The sequence below is a fragment of the Lepisosteus platostomus genome, chromosome 25 (genome assembly GCF_059453375.1).
Source record: "Lepisosteus platostomus isolate fLepPlt1 chromosome 25, fLepPlt1.hap1, whole genome shotgun sequence".
In the NCBI taxonomy this organism is placed as follows: Eukaryota; Metazoa; Chordata; class Actinopteri; order Semionotiformes; family Lepisosteidae; genus Lepisosteus; species Lepisosteus platostomus.
Window position 1 is genome coordinate 12,464,124 of NC_142635.1, and position 15,099 is coordinate 12,479,222.

At 48.8% G+C, this 15,099-nt stretch overlaps 1 protein-coding gene across 4 annotated transcripts in view; it reads right to left on the minus strand.

Moving 5' to 3' along the window:
• kmt2a (lysine (K)-specific methyltransferase 2A) overlaps window positions 1-15,099 on the minus strand; it is a 61,995-nt gene that overhangs the window by 46,427 nt on the left and 469 nt on the right. The gene's annotated exons all lie outside the window — the stretch shown is intronic.

The window sequence follows — 15,099 nt, forward strand, 5'->3', positions numbered from 1 at the left end:
TTTCATGTGGCGACTGCGAAAACCGAGAGCAGGGAACTGCGCGTAACGGGTTACTGAGGTCTGATGAAACGTTTTTCTGCCGCACAAATCTTCTAGAAAAAAAAACACACCCAAAAACCTTGATGTTTTCGATTAAGTCTTAGCGTACTGGTACTGCTCTCTAGCTCAGGTGGTCCCCCTGTTTCTCCTTCCCTTCCCTCGGCCCGCAGTGGCCAATGAGTCACTCCTGTCCTCTCGCTCGTCTCCTACACTTGCTTATCCTCGGTCTCTGACCACGTGTGGCGAGAGAGGGCCCAACTCCTTTCCCTGCCTGCCGCTTTCATCCCAAACAACCGATATTGGCTCCCGTTCATCCAGCTGGGCAGTTCGGGTGAAGCACCATGCTACAGAGTACAACAGCAATGTCTCACCTGGGACTGGTACCCAAGACCTTGCAGTTACATATCCAGAACTGTAACCAGTGCTCCATACGCCGGTACTGTTCTTCAGAACCAGCCTGTCTGGACCACAGATAGCTGTACAATCTGTCCTAACGTACGATGACAACAGCAAACTGCAATCATTAAAGACTGTGAAGTGACTGTTATCATAGAAACGTGCAGTACAAATACAAAGGATTATTTTTATTATTATTATTATTATTATTATATTGTGTTATTTAACACACAGATATTTCTGACATTTTACCACTTTACCTGACTTTTACAAAACTGTACTGTGCTTTTAATAAGGACGCATTTCCATTTATCCCCACAAGCACCTTATTCAGCTGCATTCTGCCTTGTCTAAACATCTGCTGTGCTACAGGAAGAAAACTATCCGCGCTTTTTTAACTGTGCATCTTAGAATTCTGTGACTCTGCTAGCTTCCTTGGACATGTGAAAAACAAATGAAAATCAAAAAAGGGGGGAGACAGAATCAACAATACAGGACTGAAAGCTACACATCGAGCTTTCAGGTAATGTGAGTTCTGTCGCTGTTACACAGCTAGGCACATTTTGTAAACTGTTTGAGCAGCAGTTAGAGAGATTCTGGGAATTCAGCGTGCGGGGGAACCTCTCTAGGTGCCGCTTCTATCTGCTGCCACCTTCCTGCCCGTCCGTTCGCACAGCAACATCCGGAGACCAAAAAAAAAAACACACAATGGCGCCAGCTGCGCGGCCCTCAGCGCACACGTGCCCCTTATCTGCGGACTCCGCGGGAACCTCACGCGTGCAGAGACGCTGCCCGAGACTCCTCAGAGTGCAGCTCTTCACGGCATAACCACTGTTATTACTGAAGAAGCAGCACGGTAGAAAGGGCAATATATCACAAAAAACTTTCCAATCCCTTCAAACACAGGTCTACTGAACGACACTTGGCAGCTGGCATCCATCAAAAGATCTCATCCAGCCTCTTCGTGAAAGAAGCCAGGGTATCGACTTCAACAGCACAAGCTGGGCAGCCTGTTCCATACCCCCCCAACCCTTTGTGCAAAGAGCGATTCCTGTTCTCAGATTTAACTGCATTTTTGAGTACCTCTTGTCGGGGGGAACAGCTTGCTTTGTATTTAACAGAATTACTTATTACCTACTCAAAACAATTAAGGAACATTTGGCTGTGCCAAATGTGTCAGTGAAATTAAGCTCTGTGCAGCTTAAGCATGGGTTACAACAAGGATAAGCAAGAAAAGAAACAAAAAAAAAAGGTTTACCGGATTTAAACATGTTAAATGGCCTGTCAGGACGTTGCTTGTAAATAAGTCTTCAACAATGAAAACCCTTTGAGTTATCTCTCTCACAGGGACCATTCGTACAATATAATGAGCACTTCTATTATTCAGAGAAAACCAAAAATAAATGGTTAACAGGTTAACCCATGCAATCAATTGTTTTTCGAGACTGTCACTGGAAAATATCAAAGCCCGATGCAGGTGGTTGTACCTTCACCATAGTATTAAAAGACACTGAAATAATACACTGGAATTTTGAACACTTACTGCTAGCAAATTAAATCAGGTCTGGTACCCGTAATGAGTCATGCTTAAGGTATAGTAACCATTGCTGACTTTCAAACAGTATACAGTAATGAAGCTGGAAATGCTCCAACACGTGTCTATTTCCATTTTTGTTTTACAAACATGCTCTTCTGACAATACTCCTGGTTCTCAAACACACATCTAGATCGTGTCTGTGTGGCTGGCTGTAGTTTGGAGTGGTAAATTACAGCTGTAGTTAATTGGAGCCATACCTCTCATCTGAAGAGTGAAAAAAAAACTGCAGGCAGGTTAGAATTGGGCTCAATTATCCAACAGGCCACCACCTACAGAGACCCTGAATGCATGGATCCTATAGGGGGCACCCTCATGACCCAGATGATGAGTTCTGACGAAGCTGTACAAGGGGTGAACCTCTGTAGAGAATGAAGGCAAGCCCTCAATGTGCTAAGGTACCACAGATCCCTCATTCACATCCACTTGCTGAATCTAGACCCAGCCTTGTGCTTTCCCCATCATCAGTCATGGAGAGCGACCAGTGACCCAGGTTTTTAATATAATTACTTTTTAACAATCGGAACACTGTATCCCCACCCCCCCACCCCGAGTTCGTATTTCCCCGCTGCAAATCTCCATATGTCTCCACAACCCAAACCCGCAGCAACGCCTTGAAAACCGTCAAGAAAGACAGGTATACAGTGAGATAGGGATGGTCTGCGCTCCCGTCGCCCAAAAGAAAGGGCGCCTGGAGTTGAAACAAGTGACATCATGCTCGTGGTACCTGGCTTCACAGTAAGACTATTGTTTCTGAGCAACGGATTAAAAAAAAACAGTCAGAGAGAGGGAACGGGAAAGCAAGGAGAGAGAGAAGGGCTTTATTGTTCGTACGCTGACAAGCTCAGTGCTCGGCCCTTTATTCTTTATTCAATTAGTTCATGATTTATTTATAGACTTGCCAGCAGCTGGCCGGGCGAGAACAGGTACGACGCCCCCATGGTGTCCAAAGCGCAGGCAGAGGAACAGGCAGGGGTCGCAGGGCTGGACAGGAAGAGGCCGGGCCGGACGAGGTGGAGAGCAGAGCAGAGTCTGGGTACAGCTTTCAGCTACCAGCAGCTCACAACCGGCGACCCACTGGAGCTCAGCAGGTGTGAGCCTGGCCAGTACCTGGATGGGAGACCTCCTGGGAAAAACTAAGGTTGCTGCTGGAAGAGGTGTTAGTGGGGCCAGCAGGGGGCGCTCACCCTGCGGTCGATGTGGGTCCTAATGCCCCAGTATAGTGACGGGGACACTATACTGTAAAAAGGTGCCATCCTTCGGATGAGACAATGTCCTGACTCTCTGTGGTCATTAAAAACCCCAGGGTGTTTCTTGAAAAAAGTAGGGGTATAACCCTGGTGTCCTGGCCAAATTTTCCCAGGTGTTTACCAGTCATGGCCTCCTAATAATCCCCATCTATGAACTGGCTTCATCACTCTGTTCTCTTCCCCACTGATAGCTGATGTGTGGTGAGTGTACTGGCGCACTATGACTGCAGAGTCCCCATTACCTGTAAAGCGCTTTGAGTGGAGTGTCCAGAAAAGCGCTATATAAGTGTAAGAACTATTCTACTGCCGGCACAGTCGTCTGTCGGCATTAAAGTCTTCATTTGAAAAAAGGTGGGGAAAGCCAACCTCTTGACTCGACTCACCTCTCAGAAAGGAAAACTAAACCTCTGACATTTCCTTCCCTACATGGAAACGCGCTCCCCCCCTCTCTACTAGACCCAATTGTGAGCCGGGTTTGTTGTCGGCGTGCCACCTGGTGCTGTGCCTCCCCAAGAAGAGGTATTCCCTGCCCAGGCGGCGGAATTGAACCAGCTTGTCACGGCACAGCAGGGAATTTTCATCAACTCGTTGGAGCATGCCCCTTTTCGGCAGGGCACGGCTGCGTTTTCCGAAGGAATCCCCGCGCTGCCTCCGCTGACTCGACTTGACTCCCCCGCGCTCCCAGGTCAGGATCACACGCCTCCCGGGCGCAGAGCCACAGATCCTCCGGCACGACGACGTACAGAAATCATCTTCTGTCCACCGCGGAGCGGGGCGGTCACGGGACCCCCCTCCCCGAGGAGAGGCGGTCTTCCCGTTCCTGCCAGCTCACCACCCTCGAAGGGCAGGCGGAGGAACCTTCCGGAGAATCCGAGCAGCTCACAGCTTTGAATCGCGCAACTGGGGCATGCTGGCCTGCTCTGAGGACTCCGACTCTGCACTGGTCCAGAAAGCCACGATCAAGAGAAGTCAACATCCCAGATTAAAGCCTCCATCTGGTCTGAATCAATTGTTCTCATGGCTGCTTTATCCAAGGAGTATTATTCATGCTTCACAAATCTTGTCTTGCTGTAACTCCTTGGAAACCAAAGCTGGTATTAAAAGGACTCTAACCTTATACAGACTACCTTATATTTTATGCTCAGTGGCAGCTGTCCATCCCCTTCACACACAGTTTGTTCTAGCAGCTGCCGATATCTTTACATTCTGACAAATGTGCTGTAAACCTGCATTTGAAAGCAAACTATGGGCAAGAACGAACATAACCAGGGGACAGAGGCAAAAAACAATGGCTGCACTTTGTAAATGAATTACTTTTTGAAATGTAAAGGTTTCTCCTAACTAGTTTATCTAGGAGAAGCATGCATGGTTCCTTTAACCAAACTCCATAGGCTGTCAGATTCAGCATAGGTTGCAAATGTAACTCTTTCACATGAAGTGATTTATGATGCCAACAGTGAAACAATCCCATTTGGACATACACAACAGCAGTCAATGTGAAAAACATCCTGAAAAAAGGCAAGTGTATTTGAAAACTGAAGACTGGAGGGACTGTGGGGGTCTGGAAGAAGCTACCCTAGTTACGCTGTTAAAGCCAATTCCCCAGCAGCTTTCAAGAAACAGCTGGATAAAAAGAAACAGCTGGATAAAATCCTGGGCTCTAATTACCACATAGGCTAGACTGACTCAATAGCTTCCTCTCCTTTGTAAATGTTCCTAACCTACTTAAAGTATGTCATTCCAATAGAGACGCTCACAGTGAAGTGTGTAGGCTTCAGCAAAATACAGAAAAGGTTGTTCACAGAAATATTTTGTTGGAAACCAGATCTTACAGATCAGCTTATTAGGCGGGTCTTTCACTGAAGACAAGTTCAACCCATTATCCTCTAAATAATAAGAAAGCACACAAAACTGTATATGAATATACAATACCTTAATACAAGAAGCAGGTGATCGGTTAAACTAAGTATTTAAGGGACCACGACACACATAAAACAGAATACACATCTGCCCTTAAGAACTACTTTCTTGTTTGAACACACAACTTGCTCAATGGATCAATAAATGTGAAAGTGTCAGCCCTCTTTAGAAACAGGTGATTAGGGGGGTCTATGAAACATGCTTGAGGCCCCTTGGCTGCAGACCCCTACTCTAATATGCTGACTACAGGAAGATTGTCCAAGATCATAAAATTAGGAAAAAAAGTCAAACATGTCAACAGCTACCAAGCGGTGCACAGCTGTAGTCATTGAAGGGAGTAGTCTACTCATGTTATCAAGCCACTTGAGCAATCGGCTGCCCATCTCCACCTCTTGGTAGCTTTGCTGGATCAGTGCAGCCCTTTCCAAAGCTGCAGAGCCAGCACTAAGACAAAATGACACTCCTGATGAACCCCCACTGACAGGGATGACCCCGTGGTGTGGGCTCTGAGGATCTAGAATACAAAAAGCCTTGAAAAAAATTTAATTAACCTTTTAATTCTGTTTATATATATATAGTGGCTTTTTCTTAACCTGCCCCTTCAAATGATGTAAGACCACACGATGCCAGCCGAAACACATGACCTTAACCTTTGCCCACAATGCTTTGTTAATTGAACCTCTTCTTGACCAGACCAGGGGTTACCAGCAACCCAGCTCTCCAGGTGGAGACCCACAAGGCCAACCAGAGACCTGTGAATTCCTGTCGGACCAAAGCCCACACAAACCCATGACGCACGGGACTTGAATGTAAAGGGTTAAGGGTTTAACACAAAGAACCGCAGGCAGGTGGATGGTTAAAAACCACCCTTAAACACAGCTATGCAGGGTTTTAAATCCAGATCATTGAAATGAATCTATGATTGGAGATGCAAATGCATGGCGGCTGCGTTAAAGAGGCAAAGGCGTGCCAGGAGCTGTGATATTTCCCAGGGCGCAGGCTGCTCAATATGCAGCAGGAGGAGATAAGCAGTGAACTTTCCACAACATCCCAGCAGCGGCAGGTCAGACGAGCTGGTTTCGCTCTGACTCGATCTGGGCAATGATCTGTCAACTGCCAACCTCAGGCCGTTGAGAAGCGGAAGCTTGAGTAGTTTATTAACGCAAACAGGTCGGCGAGAAACACCCCCCGCGCGGAACCGCGGCCCTGTGCTCTCCCCGCAGGGGGGGGGCCTCCCCTGGAGGACTGCAGCTTCCTGTTAATCCATCGCTCCGACGGCCGTCCTGCTCTCTCGCGCGTTCAGACGGACAGGTCGGTGCCTCCTGCCCGGCTGGAGCTCCACCCAGCAGCGCTGTACTTGGCACAACGCGAGAATGTCCTCTCGGTGCCAACGCAATGAAATGAGAAACAGTTTTTCTTCCGGCAGTTTTGAAGGCTGCTTCATTACACCAGCAATCTGATTCAGGACCATCGCACTAGACTCCCGTGCCCGTCTTTACTGTGGTAATCACCTTAGAAATCTGTGTCAAAGGGACAAAACTGCTTTTTAATCACTACCACAAGCTCTTACTATGACTCACCAGACTTTTGAAAAAAAAAATCTCTTTCCACTAAAGGGGGATTCCAGGTTCGAACGTGATGCCTTTCTCTTACTGCAAGGAGGTGTCCACATGCCTGGCTTTCCACTAGTTTGCTGGCTCACATCACAGACAAGTCACTCGGCACACTGGCAGGCTGGGGGCAACCAGAGGCCCGTGCGCACCTGCAATCTCAGTTTCTCAGACCGCATCCCACAAATCAATTTCTTGTCACAAGGCACAACACTGCATGCAATGTTTTTCTTTGACAAACGGCAGACCTGAACACATCTGACCCAGCTCCAACTTTAAGGGAAGACTACAACAAGCGTTGGATTTTTACTGACAGAACCAACGTTTTCGGGCACCAGGCACAGATTCACTGCTGCCTAGCATGAACATGAAAAGGAGGACCACTGTACTTAGATAAAATCAGATCGCGACGGTCAGGAGGACACAGAGCAATCTGTCACGAGCACGGTGAGCTAACCCTCTTCCTGGAACTTCAGTGGAGAATGAGCTCATTCATATATGGTGATGACATCATCCCGCTGGAACACCAGCTTCCTGACCCAGGGAAACTCCTGATGGCTGTGTGTACCGCAGACGCCAGCAACTGTGGTCAGACCAGAGGGAAAGGACTCCTAGAACACAGAAAGGCTACTGCTTCAAACCAGAGCCCACACAGGTCTCCGTGAGAGGGGGGAAAAAAAAAAGCCAAACCTTTTACAAGCCCAGCTGACTGCTTTATGCACCAGTGTTAGCATGCACCCAGGAGGAGGGGACCGACACTGAACTCTCGCTCACCTCAGCCGTAAGCCCTCAGCTGGCAAAGATCACTCAGGCTTCGACAAAAGAGACAAGACCGTTCCCCAGAAACGAGACGCACTGTCTCCTTAGGTACGGATGGGCCAAAGGAGATCAGCCCCATGCGTGATCCGGACCAGGCTGCTGGGTGCAGGGGGCTCCAACCCTGCCTGCTCCAAGCAAGAGAAGAGGAAGACTGGAACGGGAGCCTGTGACTGATCCCCCCCACCCCCCAAGGGTCCGCGCCTCATCTCCTCATCTTTGATACCAAAGCGCCCGTGTGCTTTCAGGCGCCGCGTTATTAAAGCGGAGATCAAAAGCAGACACAAAGCTTCCCGCTACGATCCACTACGATTCTGTCTGGGGGTGGGGAGTGGCGGGGAGAAGGAGGAGGGGTAGGAAGGGGAGGAACTCGCACATAGAGAGGCCTTGCACCTGCTGGACTCCTACCAGCCACAAACCCAAGGGGGTAAACAATCCTCCTGCAATTCACCGCCCCTTTCATCCGCCTGGTGCGCGGGGAGCCGGAACACTCTCTCGGACCTCTCCCAGCTTTGTCCCATTTGTCAGACAACTCCAGTTGCATCCTTTGGGGAGACTAGCGCCAGACACCCTCTTCCCTTCTCGCGCTGACTGGGACAATCAGAAAGAGGCGGGGGGGGGGGGGAGGAAAAGACAGATGGCTTTCTCTCTGGGCACAAAAGTTCAGTTAACGCTCCTCAAATCTGCTGCTCTCGGGGAGGGGAGTTGCTCACGATAGTCAAAGGGGCAATGAGATAAACTGAGTTTTGACCTAAATCTCGGATTTGATCTAATTCGACCAACCAAGAGCTGTCCAGACATTAAACAGAGATCAAAGTCTGTACTTAAATGGCTACCACTCACCCCTTTACCAGCACACATTTAAATTGTGGTTACTTTGCTGTGTCCCATCTCTCACCTGATTTCCATCCAAGAAGGCTCACAGCAGAAAACAATCTCCAGAAATAAAAACTATCAGGCAGAATTATATAAGTAACCACCCCCAGCTGAGAACAGATGACCAAACAGACACAAATAGAAGTATGCCAGTTTTAGGAACAAAAAGAGTCACAGCCCTGGTGGGCAAAATTCAGTACAGCGTGATGCTTTTGTACTTTCACACGAGTCCCCAGTGAGTTCCGACACAAACCCTCAAAGTGAAGCACCAAAAAACAAAACAAAAAGAAAGTCACACCTCAGATAAGATCTCTACCAACACTACAGAAACTCAGAACAAGTTAGCAAAGAATCTTCTTTCACCACTTCTATCGAGCAAAGGTCGGGAGTTGTGTCTAAAAGGGAAAAGATAAAAAGGACAAAGTTGGGCTGTGTGGGTTCTAGCAGACAGAACTGGTCTGGGCAACTTGTGTCTGGCTGCCAAGAGGTGCCCTCCTGCTCGACGCGCAGGCTGGCCCCGAGCTCTGGTGCCAACTCAGCAGGCTGCGCTGAGGCGGAACGATTCAGCCCGGGCACGCCAGCGGCCGCCACCCCCCCCCCCAAAAAAAGCGACGTCACAAAGCTGCGTTGGCTGCTGCGCCTCGTGAACTCCTCTGGGATTGGAGAACTGGGACGGGCTGGGGTGGGTGCCATCCTTGTCCCCCCTACTCCACACCTCCGCGGTCGGTCAGTTCAAGCTCCGTGCCAGCTCTCCACGGGCAGCCAGGCAGACAGGACGAGGAGGAGGACGAGGAGGAGGAGGAGGAGCCCTCCCGCACAGTCTCCTCTCTCTTGGCACCGTGCGCGTTTGGCCAGTCGTCAGGTATCTTACGACGCACCAGGCCGCCTCCCGCACTGCAGGACTGGCTTTCCAACAGGCCCACGTTTCCCTGGCTGCAGAACCCGCCGGCACATGTCAACATGTGGGGGGCCGGCCGGCCGGCTTTGTCAGAAGGGGAAAACGACAGAACAGGGAGAGAGACGTTCTGTCCCTTTCGGGTTTCCCCCGAAAATAATTATCCCCTCGGCCTAACTCCCAAAATTCACAACTTGCAAGAGAGAAGTCCAGGTTTCATTTGGAAACTGTGCTGTGAGGACCACTGCCCTCTCGCTTCTCGCATGACTATGGACAGCTGTTACAAGGCCCAGAGTAATTTCAGAGGGTGGAGGCGTAGTAGGAGTTTCTGCTGTAGGCTGCCATTTGTTAAATTCCCCAATAGGCACGGGGTCTTTACTGTCCTGGCATTTATATATATAGACACTTGGGCTCAGGAACGGAAATCACTGGACTTAAACAAGCACCTCACCACATGCCCTAACCAGCAACCTCCTGCTTTCACCTCCCAGGAAAACAGTGCTCCCCTCTGAATCTGGGCGGGTCATGGTCCCTGTCTTGCCATCCCCTGTAGATGGGCCATCCGTTCAAGCACTCTTTGTTGCTGTGGGATGGAGCAACAGCACCACAGCACCCGGCTCAGACAAAAAAGGCTGGACATCACTGTCCCTGCATTACAATCACATGGTTTTGAGTGGCCATTTACACAGAGCCTCGATACATTTGGGCAAACTGTAACTCAACACAAGACTGTGGCAAGATCACGAGCACTACAGCCTCACAGTTCCACGGTCCCGAGTTCGATTCCAGGTCGGGCATCTGTCTGTGTGGAGCTTGCATGGTTATGGCAGTTTCCACTAGGTGCTCCACTTGACGTTAGCTTGGGATTTCAAGGTAAATGTAGACTACTGCATTTCCACTGGGCGTGAGTGGGTTTCAACAGGCCAAGCATTTCGACTACAGACCGTAAGTGCCCTCCGATACAAATCTAGTCACCCACCGTCTTTAAAATTACTCTGGCCAGCACCCGTGCGTCAAGAGTCAGGCTCATTAAAAAAAAAAAAGTCTCCTTTTCAAATCTTCTTTGGTTGTCTTGCCATCATGGAAAGCACTACTCCAGAGCCAGTACAACTAAAAAAGCCAGTAACTTATCTTTAGAAATTCTCTTTATAAAGTGACAGAGTGATAAGGACACAGTCTGTCATACAGAGCCAAACTGCACAAAAAAACTCCTGCACTGATCTCCCTGCTTCTCCGATGTATAAAACACTTCCAAGAGGGACAATCCAAAACCGAAATCCGCGAACCCTTATATCGTGGCAAGCTAAATCCACTTACGGAGCCCACAAAATACAATCAAACCCTTTGTCAGCTCTGGCTTAAAGGTGTTGGATTCAGGTTTCGGCAAAGTAAACAGAAAAGGTTCACGTTTTGCCAGGTTTAGTCATTTAAGGGAGCAAACAGTGGACAGGCATCACTTTGGATTTTAAACCACTGGGGCTTTTGAACAGCTGGGAAAGCAGTAACACGCTGACCGACAGCCTTGCAAAGCATAAACCACGCACACAGAACAGTGCATTTTCACAAAATAACAATACAAGGAGCTTACAAAGAAATGTCAAACATTTGGGGAATTTTGTTACTGAATTTAAATGCTTGGAACTACGTTTTCCTCTTCACCCACTTACTTTCAGTCTTAATCGGAGGTATCCCGACACCTGGACAGCCCCAATCCAGTTCTCTGAACCTTTCTAGTCTTGAAGAGATAGGACTAAGAGGGCCCACAATACAAGTACAGTCTTTTCTGCTATTCCGTGTGTTTTGTCAACGCGAATTGGCTGGAACGCGATTGATGAATAGGTGAACGCTGTTCGGAAAACGCGAACTTTCGCAAAGATGTGTTGGCTATTAAGCGACTCCATTCCCAACACTTTAAGCGACGTGGTGGGTGGAGGAACACAACGCTTATGCCAACAGAGTCTCCGCGTCAACATCACATGCTCAGTCGACTCCCTTGCTTCGCTGTGAAGTGCTTTTCGAGAGGTCATTTTCGGGGGGGGGGGGGGGGGGGTTTCCGTACATTCTGCCTTGCCAGGCATCAATCTGGGAGGACAAAGTGACAAGGATGTTTACGGGAAGCATCCTGGTGAGAAAATTGCAGATTGTGAATGTAAAAGAAAGGCTTTAACACTCAAAAGAGAAGCTACATGTCATAAAGGGCTTTGAACGTAAAGAAAGAACATGGGATATCGTTCGTGCGACAAGAATTAAGGAGTCGACGGTACGCCCCATCCAAGACGATGCAGAAAAAATTAAAGCAAGCTGTATTTCTGGAACAAGCCTGGGTGCCAGCAAACCGGTGAGATCACAGCCACTTGAGGAGATGGAGCGACTCCTGAGAGGACAGAAGATCCAACTCTCCGCAGCTGATCTAGAACAACTTATTGCTGAGGGGGAAGTGGACAATGAATATGAAGAAGATGAGGTCCAGGATGCAGCACCACAAGAGCTTTCCCTCTTCTCTTTTGTCTCCTATCCTGAGGGCAGCTGAGAAGCAGTCGCCGCTCTCAGAAGACGACGATTTTAATGCAGAACGCGGCGGGACAGCTGCTCGTGGAATAAGGTCTTACCCTATGAACAGCTCCTTTACGAAAGAAGAAAAACGGCAAAGCAGCAAAAACTAGTTGTCTTTTTTTTAAACCAGCCCCCAAGAAACAGTCAGAATACAAGTAACCATCTGGATTAATAGTTTTTCGTCCCAACCCTGCACAACAACAGGTGAAGGTGATGGTGAGGACCCCTCAGTCCCCGTCTTCATGACTCAGCCACCCCTATCGAGTTATCAATTTTCGTCAAGATAAAGTGTTAAATGTACATTTATTTAAACTGTGCTATCCTTTGTGTTAGGCTAACTATTATATCTGTGTCACTTTTGAGTAATATTTCTGGTGGTCTGCCCCAGCCCTATTTTGTCCCCCATAAACCCTGTTATTTTTATTGCGCCATCTTGTATAGCGCAACTATCGCAGTATAGCAGAAAGGACTGTACTCAAAATTCTCAAAGGCACTGAACAAGTCAGCACAGAGGACTTCTTCAAAATTAACAGCGAAACACAAACCAGAGGACGCAAGTTGAAACTATGTGTAAGTGCATTTAACATCAAGAACAGGGGGCACTTCTTTACACAAAGGGTGGTGGGAGTATGGAACAACTGAAGGCAATTCCCCGATATCATTGAAGAAATTGCTGGATGAGATCCTCTGAGCTATTAACTACCAGCTACCAAATTGGCAGGGTGCACTGAAAGACCTTCTCTTACTTACAATCATCTCTATATTAGCATGAAATTGAGATCCTCTAAAAAAAAATAACTGCAATCGCTAAAGGAAATGTTTTCAAAATTAAGCAATTTAGAGATTATGCCACGCCAACTATCCTTCAGGCTTCAAGGACCAGACTTCCCTTCATTAAACCAATGACTTGATTACCTGATCAATAACTTACAAGTTCCTATTCTCTAAAAATGGGTTATGTTTTTTAAGGGGTTACCCTTAAAACTAACTGATCTAGGGCTCCCTGGGAATAGAGAGGGTAACCCCAAATTTACTTTAATTGCAAAATAACAGAACAGCCAAGAAAGTAGGTGGTATCAGTTTCCTGTGAGGAAATAAAACACTTTTATTGCTGATAAAAGATTAAGTGGGAAGCAGAAGACAAAGAAAGAACTTATCTGGATTTCTAGAACTAAGCTCCAGTTAATAATTAGTCATTTTCAGGAGCCTGTATTTACAATTTCGGTTCCCAGGTTCTTCCTCAATCCCCTCTTTAACTCTCGGGTTGGTGATGGGAAACGTCCAGCATGGGGGAACTTGGGAGTCTTTTAAAGCAAGCCGAGTGCTCCTCGTCGAAAAGCAAAAACAACAATCAGGACAGCTGAGCTCCGCTTGATTTTTATTCATGTTGGTATACACTCGGGTTAACCCTATAACCACATCCTCACTTCAGGACGGGTTACGACTACATCCAGCCACTCCTGTGCCACAGCCAAGTAATATACCCCTGGCGTAAAGACGCCAACGGTCACATACAGCCTTGCTGAGAAGCTCACGCTGCCGGTGGAGGACCGTGAGCTAACGCGAGATTGTTGACAGTTCAATCTTGCGAAGCAAATATTTAATTCTCTGCTGCGCAGGAGGTTTCTCATTCAAAACGGCCCTCACCTGTCCACGCAGCTCAGAGCACGTAGTTTGGTTTTTTTCTCCGCTACAGAAAGGGAAGACGGCGGTTACACTGTAACACCACCACCCCCCTCCCCAAAAAAAAAAAATTAACACCGTGTTCCGATGTCAAACTGTGCCTCGTTGCTACAGCTTACAGCTTTACAATCCCAGTACTTTAGCTCGGTTCCCTCCCCCCTTTCCCCTGTTATTTTTTTTTTTAAAGATATATCAGCCAGCGACTCTTGCCATCTTCTTCCGCGGATATTTATCATTCGCCAGATATCGCATCCTGTGCAACGCCAGCACGTTGCCGACATGATTTCGCTGCTACGCACTATATATATTATGCAGAAGGAGGGGGGGGGGGGGGTAGTCCACCTCCCATTTTCTCATGTATCAGCACCGATACTGTAATACGTAGCGAGGCAGAGGAAGTAGGCGTGCAGCGCAGCGCACCGGAGTGAATGGGCACACGAGGAGCAGGACGGACTCCGTACATATGCACTACTAACATACTGACAAACGTTTATCGATACGTATCTCCCCCACCACCTCCCAAAAACCAAGAACAGAAAAGCGCTGGGGGGGGGGTGCGACGTGAGGCTCATCCCGTTTTTAAAAACTAAGCAGGCGTGCAGTGGGGAAGGGGGCGACGTCGTTGTGGCGTATGCTAAAAACAAAAACGAAGAGAAGAAGCCCTCCAGTTGGCACAGTGTGGCTTTCGCGGTGTTGTCGGGCACAGCACCTTGTGCCCCCCCACCGGAGACAAAAACAACCATCGGGGGGAAATGCCCCCCCCCCCCCCTCCGATGCCACCGCAAAGTTGGGCTTTTAACAGCCCGGGGGATTCAGGACCGACAGCGGGGTTCTGGGGGGCTGAGAGGCCAGCGCGGACCCCGGAGTCAAGAGAGAGTTGACGTTTTGTTTTCATCCCCCTCTCCCTCCCTCCCTCCTGTCGCCACAGTCACAAACGCCGGGGAAGGCGGCGGGGTTGGGGTTGGGGCTGGGGTGGCCGAGGGAGACTCGTCTCTCTCTCCCTCCCTCCCTCCCTCTCGGCTCAGCCCCGCAAGCTCAGGCGGACCGGGCGACGCGAAACCACGCAGCTGCAAATTCACCAGACCCGCCGAGCGTGCGGAGCCCGTCCAGTCCCCGGCGCAAAGTTGAGCGCCGCACAATGGAGGGGAGCCGCGCCGACCGTAAAAGCCACTCGGAGCAGCATCTATCTGCAGCAGCCCCTAACTGCCCCAACGCGGGGGGGGGGGAATGAAGATCGCTTGTATCCCAGCTCTTATCACCCCCACCAGCACCCCCTCCCCTTCCCAAACAACGGCACAACCCCGGAATAAACTTGCGCTGCATCCCGTATCTGCTTCCCATCAAATCCGTCCTTTCCCATTAAATAACTGAATCAAACGAGACCTCCCACCCACCACCTTTTTGCTTTTCCTCCTCTTCTCCAAACATCACTTAACGCGTTTGAAATAGTTCGCCACTAAGATCAGC